Source organism: Cherax quadricarinatus, chromosome 22, assembly GCF_038502225.1.
Source record: "Cherax quadricarinatus isolate ZL_2023a chromosome 22, ASM3850222v1, whole genome shotgun sequence".
NCBI lineage: Eukaryota > Metazoa > Arthropoda > Malacostraca > Decapoda > Parastacidae > Cherax > Cherax quadricarinatus.
The window spans coordinates 20,948,773-20,964,463 of record NC_091313.1 but is presented as its reverse complement, the minus strand read 5'-3'; the positions used below and the strand labels follow the sequence as shown (position 1 = coordinate 20,964,463).

The 15,691-nt window shown below is 45.9% G+C and overlaps 1 protein-coding gene across 3 annotated transcripts in view; it reads left to right on the top strand.

Moving 5' to 3' along the window:
* Positions 1-15,691, top strand: part of cnc (NFE2 like bZIP transcription factor cap-n-collar) — a 453,797-nt gene that overhangs the window by 325,462 nt on the left and 112,644 nt on the right. The window lies entirely within an intron of this gene.

Below are 15,691 nucleotides of genomic sequence, written 5' to 3'. Positions count from 1 at the left end.
TAGTCGTCCCCTCACGCTCCAGTCATCCCCTCACGCTCCAGTCATCCCCTCACGCTCCAGTCATCCCCTCATGCTCCAGTCATCCCCTCACGCTCCAGTCATCCTCTCACGCTCCAGTCATCCCCTCACGCTCCAGTCATCCTCTCACGCTCTAGTCGTCCCCTCACGCTCTAGTCGTCCCCTCACGCTCCAGTCATCCCCTCACCCTCCAGTCATCAGCTCACTCTCCAATCATCCCCTCACGCTCCAGTCATCCCCTCACGCTCCAGTCGTTCCCTCAAGCTCTAGTCATCCCCTAACGCTCCAGTCATCCCCTCACGTTCCAGTCATCCCCTCACGCTCCAGTCATCCCCTCACGCTCCAATCATCCCCTCACGCTCCAGTCATCCCCTCACGCTCCAGTCATCGCATCACTCTCCAGTCATCCACTCACCCTCCAATCACCCCCTCACGCTACAGTCATCACCTCACGCTCCAGTCAACCCCTCACGCCCCAGCCATCCCCTCACTCTCCAGTCATCCACTCACCCTCCACTCACCCCCTCACGCTCCAGTCATCCCCTCACGCTCCAGTCATCCCCTAACGCTCCAGTCATCCCCTCACCCTCCAGTCATCCACTCACCCTCCAGTCATCCCCTCACCCTCCAGTCATCCCCTCACGCTCCAGTCATCCCATCACGCTCCTGTCATCCCCTCACCCTCCAGTCATCCCCTCACGCTCCAGTCATCCCCTCACGCTCCAGTCATCCCCTCACCCTCCAGTCATCTCACGCTCCAGTCATCCCCTCACGCTCCAGTCATCCCCTCACGCTCTAGTCATCCCCTCACGCTCCAGTCATCCCCTCTCCCTCCAGTCATCCCCTCACGCTCCAGTCATCCCCTCACGCTCCAGTCATCCCCTCACGCTCCAGTCATCCCCTCGCGCTCTAGTCATCCCCTCACGCTCCAGTCATCCCCGCACACTCCAGTCATCCCCTCACGCTCGTCATCCCCTCACTCTCCAGTCATCCCCTCACCCTCCAGTCATCCCCTCACCCTCCAGTCATCCCCTCACCCTCTAATCATCCCCTCACGCTCCAGTCATCCCCTCACGCTCCAGTCATCCCCTCACGCTCCAGTCATCCCATCACCTTCCAGTCATCCCCTCACCCTCCAGTCATTCCCTCACCCTCCAGTCATCCCCTAACGCTCCAGTCATCCCCTCACGCTCTAGCCATCCCTCACGCTCCAGCCATCCTCTCACGCTCCAACCATCCCCTCACGCTCCAGTCATCCCCTCACGCTCCAGTCATCCTCTCACGCTCTAGTCATCCCATCACGCTCAAGTCATCCCCTCACGCTCCAGCCATCCTCTCACGCTCCAGTCATCCCCTCACGCTCCAGTCATCCCCTCACGCTCCAGTCATCCCCTCACGCTCCAGTCATCCCCTCACGCTCTAGTCATCCCCTCACGCTCCAGTCATCCCCGCACACTCCAGTCATCCCCTCACGCTCGTCATCCCCTCACTCTCCAGTCATCCCCTCACCCTCCAGTCATCCCCTCACCCTCCAGTCATCCCCTCACCCTCCAGTCATCCCCTCACCCTCTAATCATCCCCTCACGCTCCAACCATCCCCTCACGCTCCAGTCATCCCCTCACGCTCCAGTCATCCTCTCACGCTCTAGTCATCCCTTCATGCTCAAGTCATCCCCTCACGCTCCAGCCATCCTCTCACGCTCCAGTCATCCCCTCACGCTCCAGTCATCCCCTCACGCTCCAGTCATCCCCTCACGCTCCAGTCAACCCCTCACGCTCCAGTCATCCCCTCACGCTCCAGTCAGCCCCCTCACGCTCCAGTCATCCCCCTCACGCTCCAGTCATCCCCTCACGCTCCAGTCATCCTCTCACGCTCCAATCATCCCCTCACGCTCTAGTCATCCCCTCACGCTCCAGTCATCCTCTCACGCGCCAGTCATCCCCTCACGCTCCAGTCATCCTCTCACGCTCTAGTCGTCCCCTCACGCTCCAGTCATCCCCTCACGCTCCAGTCATCCCCTCACGCACCAGTCATCCCCTCACACTCCAGTCATCCCCTCATGCTCCAGTCATCCCCTCACGCTCCAGTCATCCTCTCACGCTCCAGTCATCCTCTCACGCTCCAGTCATCCTCTCACGCTCCAGTCATCCCCTCACGCTCTAGTCGTCCCCTCACGCTCCAGTCATCCCCTCACGCTCCAGTCATCCCCTCACGCTCCAGTCATCCCCTCATGCTCCAGTCATCCCCTCACGCTCCAGTCATCCTCTCACGCTCCAGTCATCCCCTCACGCTCCAGTCATCCTCTCACGCTCTAGTCGTCCCCTCACGCTCTAGTCGTCCCCTCACGCTCCAGTCATCCCCTCACCCTCCAGTCATCAGCTCACTCTCCAATCATCCCCTCACGCTCCAGTCATCCCCTCACGCTCCAGTCGTTCCCTCAAGCTCTAGTCATCCCCTAACGCTCCAGTCATCCCCTCACGTTCCAGTCATCCCCTCACGCTCCAGTCATCCCCTCACGCTCCAATCATCCCCTCACGCTCCAGTCATCCCCTCACGCTCCAGTCATCGCATCACTCTCCAGTCATCCACTCACCCTCCAATCACCCCCTCACGCTACAGTCATCACCTCACGCTCCAGTCATCCCCTCACGCTCCAGTCATCCCCTCACTCTCCAGTCATCCACTCACCCTCCAATCACCCCCTCACGCTCCAGTCATCCCCTCACGCTCCAGTCATCCCCTCACGCTCCAGTCATCCCCTCACCCTCCAGTCATCCACTCACCCTCCAGTCATCCCCTCACCCTCCAGTCATCCCCTCACGCTCCAGTCATCCCCTCACGCTCCAGTCATCCCCTCACCCTCCAGTCATCCCCTCACGCTCCAGTCATCCCCTCACGCTCCAGTCATCCCCTCACGCTCCAGTCATCCCCTCACGCTCCAGTCATCCTCTCACGCTCCAGTCATCCCCTCACGCTCCAGTCATCCCCTCACGCTCCAGTCATCCCCTCACGCTCCAGTCATCCCCTCACCCTCCAGTCATCCCCTCATGCTCCAGTCATTCCCTCACGCTCTAATCATCCCCTGACGTTCCAGTCATCCCCTCATCCTCCAGTCATCCCCTCACCCTCCAGTCATCATCTCACGCTCCAATCATCCCCTCACGCTCCAGTCATCCCCTCACGCTCCAGTCATTCCCTCACGCTCTAGTCATCCCCTAACGCTCCAGTCATCCCCTCACGCTCCAGTCATCCCCTCACGCTCCAGTCATCCCCTCAACCTCCAATCATCCCCTCACGCTCCAGTCATCCCCTCACGCTCCAGTCATCCCCTCACGCTCCAGTTATCCCCTCACCCTCCAGTCATCCCCTCACCCTCCAGCCATCCCCTCACCCTCCAGTCATCCCGTCACCCTCCAGTCATCCCCTCACCCTGCAGTCATCCCCTCACCCTCCAGCCATCCCCTCACCCTCCAGTCGTCCCCTCACCCTCCAGCCATCCCCTCACCCTCCAGTCATCAATTCACCCTCCAGTCATCCCCTCACCCTCCAGTCATCCCCTCACCCTCCAGTCATCCTCTCACCCTCCAGTCATCCCCTCACCCTCCAGCCATCCCCTCACCCTCCAGTCATCCCCTCACCCTCCAGTCATCCCTTCACCCTCCAGTCATCCCCTCACCCTCCAGTCATCCCCTCTCCCTCCAGCCATCCCCTCACCCTCCAGTCATCCCCTCACCCTCCAGTCATCCCCTCACCCTCCAGTCATCCCCTCACCCTCCAGTCATCCCCTCACCCTCCAGTCATCCCCTCACCCTCCAGCCATTCCCTCACCCTCCAGCCATCCCCTCACCCTCCAGTCATCCCCTCACCCTCCAGTCATCCCTTCACCCTCCAGTCATCCCCTCTCCCTCCAGCCATCCCCTCACCCTCCTGTCATCCCCTCACCCTCCAGTCATCCCCTCACCCTCCAGTCATCCCCTCACCCTCCAGCCATCCCCTCACCCTCCAGCCATCCCCTCACCCTCCAGCCATCCCGTCACCCTCCAGTCATCCCGTCACCCTCCAGTCATCCCCTCACCCTCCAGCCATCCCCTCACACTCCAGTCATCCCCTCATCCTCTAGTCATCCCGTCACCCTCCAGTCATCCCGTCACCCTCCAGTCATCCCCTCACCCTCGAGCCATCCCCTCACCCTCCAGTCATCCCCTCACCCTCCCGTCATCCCTTCACCCTCCAGTCATCTCCTCACCCTCCAGTCATCCCCTCACCCTCCAGCCATCCCCTCACCCTCCAGTCATCCCCTCACCCTTCAGTCATCCCTTCACCCTCCATTCATCCCCTCACCCTCCAGTCATCCCCTCACTCTCCAGCCATCCCCTCACCCTCCAGTCATCCCGTCACCCTCCAGTCATCCCCTCACCCTCGAGCCATCCCCTCACCCTCCAGTCATCCCCTCACCCTCCCGTCATCCCTTCACCCTCCAGTCATCCCCTCACCCTCCAGTCATCCCCTCACCCTCCAGCCATCCCCTCACCCTCCAGTCATCCCCTCACCCTTCAGTCATCCCCTCACCCTCCAGCCATCCCCTCACCCTCCAGTCATCCCCTCACCCTTCAGTCATCCCTTCACCCTCCATTCATCCCCTCACCCTCCAGTCATCCCCTCACTCTCCAGCCATCCCCTCACCCTCCAGTCATCGCGTCACTCTCCAGTCATCCCGTCACCCTCCAGTCATCCCCTCACCCTCCAGTCATCCCCTCACCCTCCAGTCATCCCCTCACCCTCCAGTCATCCCCTCAAGCTCCTCGTCTACTCTCCAAGATATCTGTGACGCGTAATATACCTTGTTTGAGTTTCCGGACTGGTGAAACTTGCTGGAAAGTTTTCTTGTACTTATATATATATGTATATATATATATATATATATATATATATATATATATATATATATATATATATATATATATATATATATATATATATACTTTTTTTTCAACAAGTCGACCGTCTCCCACCGAGGCAGGGTGACCCAGAGAGAAAGAAAATCTCCAAAAATAAAATACTTTCATCATCATTCAACTTTCACCTCACTCACACATAATCACTGTTTTTGCAGAGGTGCTCAGAATACAACATCTAGAAGTATATACGTATCAAAATACACAATATATCCCTCCAAACTGCCAATATCCCGAACTCCTCCTTTATAGTGCAGGCATTGTACTTCCCATTTCCAGGACTCAAGTCCGGTTATATAAAATAACCGGTTTCCCTGAATCCCTTCACTAAATATTACCCTGCTCACACTCTAACAGATCGTCAGGTCCCAAATACCATTTGTCTCCATTCACTCCTATCTAACTCTCCGAATATGTAAAACTGGTCAATTAGCAAGAACTCATTTAAAATTAAGTCCTTTCTGAAATTTTCTCTTATACGTTTAAAGATATATTTCTTTCATTAATGTTAATGTAAAATTTTATAATTTTGCACCAAAAGAATCTTAGAAAACTTACCTAACCTTATTATAACAAGAACAATTTATTTTAGCCTAACCCAACTAAATATATTTTAGATTTGTTTACAATAATTTAATACTAAACAAACACAGTGAAATATATTTTTTTCGTTAGGTTCAGAATCATTTTGGCGAAATTATTGCATACGCAAATTTTCACTCGTCTTACATGGTAAGATGAGCGTTGCTATTTAAGCCAAAATCGCAAGTTCTGCCTATTCGGCACGACATATATATGTATATAGTATATATATATATACAAAAACACTAATCTCACACAGAAAGACCCTGGAACCTCCAACCCTTGGAACAAGGTACACACTACTCACTATCCCACACTGGTCCGATCCTTTGCGTCCAGTCATGCTAGGCGTTTGGTCCACAGCATCCAGCAGTGAGGGAGGTGTTGGCTTTGAGTGTTTCATCATCCCCAGCATGCATCGACCAGCGAAACAGTTTTAGAATGTTTAGATTTCGCAGAACAAGCGAAATATTCACTAACACTTGTGCTAGGTGCCTGGGTGTGCTGCTGGGTGCCTGGGTGTGGTACTAGGTGCCTGGATGTGGTTCTGGGTGCCTAGGTGTGGTACTGAGTACCTGGATGTGGTACTGGGTGCGTGGGTGTAGTGCTAGATGCCTAGGTTTGGTACTGAGTACCTGGATGTGGTGCTGGGTGTAGTGCTGGGTGCCTGTGTGTGGTACTGGGTGCCTGGGTGTGGTGCCGGGTGCCTGGGTGTAGCGCTAGGTGCCTGATTGTGGTGCAGGGTGCCTGGGTGTGGTGCTGGATGCCTGAGTGTGGTGCTGGGTGCCTGGGTATGGTGTTGGGTGCCTGGGTGTGGTCCTTGGTGCCTCGGTGTGGTGCTGGGTGCCTGGGTGTGGTGCTGGGTGCCTGGGTGTGGTGCTGGGTGCCCGGTTGTGGTACTGGGTGCCTGGGTGTGGTGCTGGGTGCCTGGGTGTGGTGCCAGGTGCCTGGGTGTGGTGCCGGGTGCCTGGGTGTGGTGCTGGGTGCCTGGGTGTGGTACTGGGTGGCTGGGTTTGGTGCTGGGTGCTTGGTTGTGGTGCTGGGTGCCTGGGTGTGGTGCTAGGTGTCTGGGTGTGGTGCTGGGTGTGGTACTGCATGCCTGGGTGTCGTGCTGGGTGCCTGGGTGTGGTGATGGGTGCCTGGTTGTGATGCTGGGTACCTGGTTGTGATGCTGGGTGCCTGGGTGTTTTGCTGGGTGCCTGGATGTGGTGTTGGGTGCCTGGGTGTGGTGCTGGGTGCCTGGGTGTGGTGCTGGGTGCCTGGGTGTGGTGCTGGGTGCCTGGGTGTGGTGCTGGGTGCCTGGGTGTGGTGCTAGGTGCCTGAGTGTGGTGCTGGGTGCCTGGGTGTGGTGCTGGGTGCCTGGTTGTGATGCTGGGAGCCTGGGTGTGGTGCTGGGTGCCTGGGTGTGGTGCTGGGTGCCTAGGTGTGGTGCTGGGTGCCTGGTTGTGGTGCTGGGTGCCTGGTTGTGATGCTGGGAGCCTGGGTGTGGTGCTGGGTGCCTGGGTGTGGTGCTGGGTGCCTAGGTGTGGTGCTGGGTGCCTGGTTGTGGTGCTGGGTGTGGGAAGCCTAACAGGAAGTGTATGTGAGTGTGGGCGGGGGAGGGCGCCATCTAGGGGCGGTAATGACCCACAACACAAATTGGTTGGCGATTCACTGTCGCTTGAGTTGTTATTTAGTATTTGTCAGAACCACTGAAGCGTGTAGCGCCGCCCCTACCACCCTTAGGCCCCCTACCCCATACCTTTATCCACCACTACTCCTAACCCATAGTCACCCTTACCCCCGACCCTTATCCACCACTACTTCTAGCCCTTAGTCCCCCTACCCCCTACCCTTATCCACCACTACTCCTATCCCTTCGTCTCCCTTACTCCCTCCCCTTATCCACTACTACCCGTATCCAATATTTATTACTTTCTTCACATTCTGTATATTCTTTTGAATATATAACTGCTAACGTGTATGTCCTGAGAGCAACAGAGGTTATACACACGGAGGACTGTATGTCTCAGTGTATATATATTCAGAGTTTACCTTAATCCTTATACAGGAATTAAAAGTGAGTGTAGTAGCTAGTAGCTACTACTACACACACACACATTATATACTATATTATATATATATATATATATATATATATATATATATATATATATATATATATATATATATATATATATATATAATGGTAAAATTATATAGTATATATAGGTAAAATTGGTCGTCAGTTAGCAAGAACTCGTTTAAAATGAAGTCCTTTCTAAAATTTTCTCTTCTACGTTTGAAGATATATTTTTTCATTCATGTTAATGTAAAAATTAATAATTTTGTGCCAAAAGAACCTTAGTAAACTTAACTAACCTTATTATAACAAGCTCAATTTAATTTAGCCTAATCAAAATAAATATATTTTACATCAGTTTACAGTAATTAATTAATAATAAATAAACACAATGAAATATATATATATATATATATGTATATATGTATATATATATATGTATATATATATAATATATATATATATATATATAATATAAATATATATATATATATCTTCTTCTTCTTTCAACATACCAGCCGTATCCCACCGAGGTGGGGTGGCCCAAAAGGAAAAAGGAAAGTTTCTCCTTTTAAATTTAGTAATATATACAGGAGAAGGGGTTACTAGCCCCTTGCTCCCGGCATTTTAGTCGCCTCTTACGACACGCATGGCTTACAGAGGAAGAATTCTGTTCCACTTCCCCATGGAGATAAGAGGAAATAAACAAGAACAAGAATTAGAAAGAAAATAGAAGAAAACCCAGAGGGGTGTGTATATATATGCTTGTACATGTATGTGTAGTGTGACCTAAGTGTAAGTAGAAGTAGCAAGACTTACCTGTAATCTTGCATATTTATGAGACAGGCAAAAGACACCAGCAATCCTACCATCATGTAAAACAATTACAGGCTTTCGTTTTACACTCACTTGGCAGGACGGTAGTACCCCCCTGGATGGTTGCTGTCTACCAACCTACTACCTACAATATATATATATATATATATATATATATATATATATATATATATATATATATATATATATATATATATATATATATATATATATATGACAAGCCACGGGGGTGGAAATCTTTTGCTCAAGTACTTTCACACTTCTCAGTGCGTCATCAGGAGCTGTGCAATGTTGCAAGGGAGCAACCAAAGCAGGGAGAGAGGTCTCAGAGTAGCGTAGGTGTCACTGGCCACATTTACCCTTATTGTCCTGCATAGTTAAGATCGCCCGTCTGCGATTGTTTGTATATGTATATATATATATATATATATATATATATATATATATATATATATATATATATATATATATATATATATATATATATATATATATGATAGCAGGTAGTATAGCAGATGAACAAGGAGGCTTTAGGAAAGGTAGAGGGTGTATAGACCAAGTGTTTATAGTGAAACATATAGGTGAACAGTATTTAGATAAGGCTAAAGAGGTTTTTGTGGCATTTATGGATTTGGAAAAAGGCGTATGACAGGGTGGATAGGGGACACAGTGTGGCAGATGTTGCAGGTGTATGGTATAGGAGGTAGGTTACTGAAACCAGTGAAGAGTTTTTGCGAGGATAGTGAGGCTCAGGTTAGAATATGTTGGAAATAGGGAGATTATTTCCCAGTAAAAGTAGGCCTTAGACAAGGATGTATGATGTCACCGTGGTTGTTCAATATATTTATAGATGGAGTTGTAAGAAAAGTGAATGCGAGGGTCTTGGCAAGAGGTGTGGGGTTAAAAGATAAAGAATCAAATACAAAGTAGGAGTTGTCACAGTTGCTTTTTGCTGATGACACTGTGCTTTTGGGAGATTCTGAAGAGAAGTTGCAGAGGGTAGTGGATGTATTTGGTAGAGTATGTAAAAGAAGAAAATTTAAAGTGAATATAGGAAAGAGTAAGGTTATGAGGATAACAAAAAGATTAGGTGACGAAAGATTGGATATCAGATTGGAGGGAGAGAGTAGGGAGGATGGGGAGGTGAATGTATTCAGATATTTGGGAGTGGACGTGTCAGCAGAAAGATGAGGTGAATCATAGAATTGATGAGGGAAAAAGGGTAAGCGGTGCACTTAGGAGTCTGTGGAGACAAAGAACTTTGTCCATGAAAGCAAAGAGGGGAATGTATGAGAGTATAGTTTTACCAACGCTTTTATATGGGTGTCAAACTTGGGTGGTGAATCTTGCAACAAGGAGAAGGCTGGAGGCAGTGGAGATGTCACGTCTGAGCGCAATGTGTGGTGTTAATATAATGTTGAGAATTCTTAGTTTGGAAGCTAGGAGGAGGTGCGGGATTGCCAAAACTGTTGTCCAGAGGGCTGAGGAAGGGTTGTTGAGATGGTTCGGACATGTAGAGAGACTGGAACGAAACAGAATGACTTCGAGAATGTATAAATCTGTAGTGGAGGGAAGGCGGGCTAGGGGTCGGCCTAGGAAACGTTAGAGGGAAGGGGTAAAGGAGGTTTTGTGTGCGAGGGGCTTGAACTTCCAGCAAGCATGCGTGAGCATATTTGATAGGAGTGAATGGAGACAAATGGTTTTTAATACTTGACGTGCTGTTGGAGTGTGAGCAAAGTAACATTTATGAAGGGATTCAGGGAAACCGACAGGCCGGACTTGAGTCCTGGAGATGGGAAGTATAGTGTCTGAACTCTGAAGGAGGGGTGTTAATGTTACAGTTTTGTAAACTGTAGTGTAAAGCACCCTTCTGACAAGACAGTGATGGAGTGAATGATGAAAGTTTTTCTTTTTCGGGCCACCCTGCCTTGGTGGGAATCGGCCGATGTGCAAATAAAAAACACTATTTGTACTAGACATGTATCTCTCACACCTCATGTACTGTATGTGCCATCTTTGTATCAGCAATGTATCGCTTAAATCTTCTGTACCATATTATGTAATAAAATATACCTATTGGAAATATATATATATATATATATATATATATATATATATATATATATATATATATATATATATATATATATATGCAAAACAACCACTCTGAAAGAATAGAGAAATTCCAAGCGCTTTCGTGACTACTCACATTATCAAGGAACTATGAAAGTAAAGCATCCAAGGAAGCTATATAAGGGGTCTGGCCAGCACCTCACTATCAGATCCCACAACGGTTAAACACCTGACGCGCGCCGACCCAACTTGGATAGGTCCTTTGCACAACTCACCCCACAAACTATTCTACCCAAGAAAATTTAAAAATTATTTGTCCAGTGTATTATTAAATTCTTCCCAAATTCTATTAATTATAAATGGATCTAATTTATATAAACCAAAGGAAATATTCATATTATTGTCAAAACTGCTTTTTATGAAACAAGATTCAATTATATTCCTGTCGACCATGGACTTGCTTGATACTACTTTCTCAACTTTTGAAAATCAATTGGATGGTTAAATTCTCTTACATGAATAAATAGAGCATTGGAATCTTGTCCAGTTCTAATGCTATATTTATGTTGTTTTAATCTTAGTTCGAGATTTTTACCAGTTTGACCGTAATAAACTTTATCGCAAATTTTACAAGGAATCTTATAGACACATCCATCAGCATTTTGGGGGGAATTCTTTATCAAAAGTTTTTTTACTGTATCAAGATTTTTGATAAAGAGAGTGGAGATTTAAGACTTTAAGTCTATCTTCATACGGGAGATTCCTTACACAGTAAATCATTTTAGTCATTCTTCTCTGTATGTTCTCCAATGAGTCTGTATCCATCCTGTAGTAAGGAGACCAAAACTGAGCTGCATAATCTAAATGAGGCCTCACTAGTGATGTATAGAGCTGTAAAATAACTTTCGGACTTCTGTTACTTATACTTCTTGAGATAAGTCCAAGTAATCTGTTAGCCTTGTTGCGCACAATAAGGCACTGCTGTCTTGGCTTTAGGTTTCTGCTTACCATGACTCCCAAGTCTTTTTCACATTCTGTATGATCAAGCTCTACTTCAACTAGTTTATAGCTTCGAGGGTTATTTTCATTACCAAGGACCAGTACCTTACACTTATTCACATTGAACTTCATCTGCCATTTTTCAGACCAAGACATTAATTTGTCTAAATCCTCTTGGAGTTCATTGCTATCTTCATCAGAATGAATTATACGGCCTATCTTTGTATCATCAGCAAATTTACTCATGTCACTCGTAATCACTTCATCAAGGTCATTAATGTAAACTATGAACAAGACAGGGCTTAAAACTGATCCTTGTGGAACGCCACTAGTGACTAATCCCCATTCAGATTTGACCCCATTAATGGAAACTCTCTGCTTTCTATTGGTAAGCTATGCCTCTATCCATGCTAGAACTTTACCTCCTATAACATGAACTGTCACTTTTCTTAAGAGTCTCTTGTGAGATATTCTATCGAAGGCTTTACTAAAATCCAAATAAACAATATCATATTCTTTATCACTGTCCACTGCATCAAATGCTCTATTGGAGGACGTCAGTAAATTTGTCAGGCAGGAACGACCTCTCGTGAACCCCTGCTATATATATATATATATATATATATATATATATATATATATATATATATATATATATATATATATATATATATATATATATATAGGTCCACCTCTGGTGTAAATTGTGGAACCCATAGCCTCGGAGAAGTGGATAAAAAGGCTTCAAGGAAGTATGTATGTATGTATATATATATATATATATATATATATATATATATATATATATATATATATATATATATATATATATATATATATATATATATATATATATATGTATGTATATATGTATATATGTATAAGTATATGGTAGAGTTATTATTGAAAGAATTAAGAGTAAGACGGAGAATAGGATAGCAGATGAACAGGGAGGCTTTAGGAAGGGTAGGGGGTGTGTGGACCAGGTGTTTACAGTGAAACATATAAGTGAACAGTATTTAGATAAGGCTAAAGAGGTCTTTGTGGCATTTATGGATTTGGAAAAGGCGTATGACAGGGTGGATAGGGGGCAATGTGGCAGATGTTGCAGGTGTATGGTGTAGGAGGTAGGTTACTGAAAGCAGTGAAGAGTTTTTACGAGGATAGTGAGGCTCAAGTTAGAGTATGTAGGAAAGAGGGAAATTATTTCCCAGTAAAAGTAGGCCTTAGACAAGGATGTGTGATGTCACCGTGGTTGTTTAATATATTTATAAATGGGGTTGTAAGAGAAGTAAATGCGAGGGTCTTGGCAAGAGGCGTGGAGTTAAAAGATAAAGAATCGCACACAAAGTGGGAGTTGTCACAGTTGCTTTTTGCTGATGACACTGTGCTCTTGGGAGATTCTGAAGAGAAGTTGCAGAGATTGGTGGATGAATTTGGTAGGGTGTGCAAAAGAAGAAAATTGAAAGTGAATACAGGAAAGAGTAAGGTTATGGGATAACAAAAAGATTAGGTGATGAAAGATTGGATATCAGATTGGAGGGAGAGAGTATGGAGGAGGTGAATGTATTCAGATATTTGGGAGTGGACGTGTCAGCGGATGGGTCTATGAAAGATGAGGTGAATCATAGAATTGATGAGGGGAAAAGGGTGAGTGGTGCACTTAGGAGTCTGTGGAGACAAAGAACTTTGTCCTTGGAGGCAAAGAGGGGAATGTATGAGAGTATAGTTTTACCAACGCTCTTATATGGGTGTGAAGCATAGGTGATGAATGTTGCAGCGAGGAGAAGGCTGGAGGCAGTGGAGATGTCATGTCTGAGAGCAATGTGTGGTGTGAATATAATGCAGAGAATTCGTAGTTTGGAAGTTAGGAGGAGGTGCGGGATTACCAAAACTGTTGTCCAGAGGGCTGAGGAAGAGTTGTTGAGGTGGTTCGGACATGTGGAGAGAATGGAGCGAAACAGAATAACTTCAAGAGTGTATCAGTCTGTAGTGGAAGGAAGGCGGGGTAGGGGTCGGCCTAGGAAAGGTTGGAGGGAGGGGGTAAAGGAGGTTTTGTGTGCGAGGGGCTTGGACTTCCAGCAGGCATGCGTGAGCGTGTTTGATAGGAGTGAATGGAGACAAATGGTTTTTAATACTTGACGTGCTGTTGGAGTGTGAGCAAAGTAACATTTATGAAGGGGTTCAGGGAAACCGGCAGGCCGGACTTGAGTCCTGGAGATGGGAAGTACAGTGCCTGCACTCTGAAGGAGGGGTGTTAATGTTGCAGTTTAAAAACTGTAGTGTAAAGCACCCTTCTGGCAAGACAGTGATGGAGTGAATGATGGTGAAAGTTTTTCTTTTTCGGGCCACCCTGCCTTGGTGGGAATCGGCCAGTGTGATAAAATATATATATATATATATATATATATATATATATATATATATATATATATATATATATATATATATATATATATATATATATATGCAGTAAGTTCACAGTAAACATGTGATTTTAAAATATGCAAGACGACCACTACGACAAAGTAGTGAAATTCCAAGCGCTTTCGTGACTACTCACATTGTCAAGGAACTATGACAATGTGAGTAGTCACGAAAGCGCTTGGAATTTCACTACTCTTTCATAGTGGTTGTTTTGTATACATATATATATATATATATATATATATATATATATATATATATATATATATATATTTCACCGGCTGCCTCCCACCTAGGTAGAGTGACCCGAGAAAGAAACACTTTCACCATCAATCATTCTATCACTGTCTTGCCAGAGTGAAGCCGATACTACAGTTCAAAACTGCGAATATCGCAACTCCTTCAGAGTGCAGGCACTGTACTTCTTACCTCCAAGACTCAAGTCCAGCAAACCTGTTTCTCTGAATCTCTTCATTAATTTTACCTTACTTACACCCCAACAGCTCGCCAAGTCATGAAAACTATTTGCATTCACTCAATCCTACCTGACATGCTCGCACACGCCTGTTGGATGTCCAAGCCCATCACATACAAAACCTAATTTACCCCCTCCCTTCAACTTTCCCTAGGACGAATCTCTACTCCACCTTCACTCTATTACAGATTTATACACACTCCAAGTCATTCTATTTTGCTCCACCTTTTCTAAATGTCCAAACAATCTCTACAACCCCTCCTCAGTGCTCTGGTTAATACTTATAGTAACCCTGCACCACTTTTTAATCTCCAAACTACGAATTCTCTGCATAATATTTACACAACATATTGCCCTCAGACACATCTCCACTGCCTCCAGCCTTCTTCATGCTGCAACATTCACAACCCATGTTTCACACCCATATAAGAGTGTTAGTACTACTATTCGCTAATTCATTCCTCTTTTTTCCTCCAAGGATTATATATATATATATATATATATATATATATATATATATATATATATATATATATATATATATATATACATATGCGTGTGTGTGTGTGTGGGTGGGTGTGTTTGTGTGTGGTGTGTGTGTGTGTGTGTGTGTGTGTGTGTGTGTGTCGTGCCGAATAGGCAGAACTTGCGATCTTGGCTTAAATAGCAACGCTCATCTTGCCATATAGGACAAGCGAAAATTTGTGTATGCAATAATTTCGCCAAAATCATTCTAAACCTAACGAAAAAAATATATTTCACTGTGTCTGTTTAGTATTAAATTATTGTAAACAAATCTAAAATATATTTAGTTGGGTTAGGCTAAATAAATTGTTCTTGTTATAATAAGGTTAGGTAAGTTTTCTAAGATTCTTTTGGAGCAAAATTATAAATTTTTACATTAACATTAATGAAAAAAATATACCTTTAAACGTATAAGAGAAAATTTTAGAAAGGACTTAATTTTAAATGAGTTCTTGCTAACTGACCAGTTTTACATATTCGGCACGACATATAAATATAAATATATATATATATATATATATATATATATATATATATATATATATATATATATATATATATATATATATATATATATATATATATACGTATGCGGTACATGTTGTTACGTGTGTATCACCGATTATAAGGCGAAAATCTCATCCAGCTCCTCAGAGCTGGGACGTGTGCCCAAAATACAGCAGGCATTACCCCTTTGAAAAGCCGCACTGAGCCGCTGGAACAGAAAACTAGCTGCC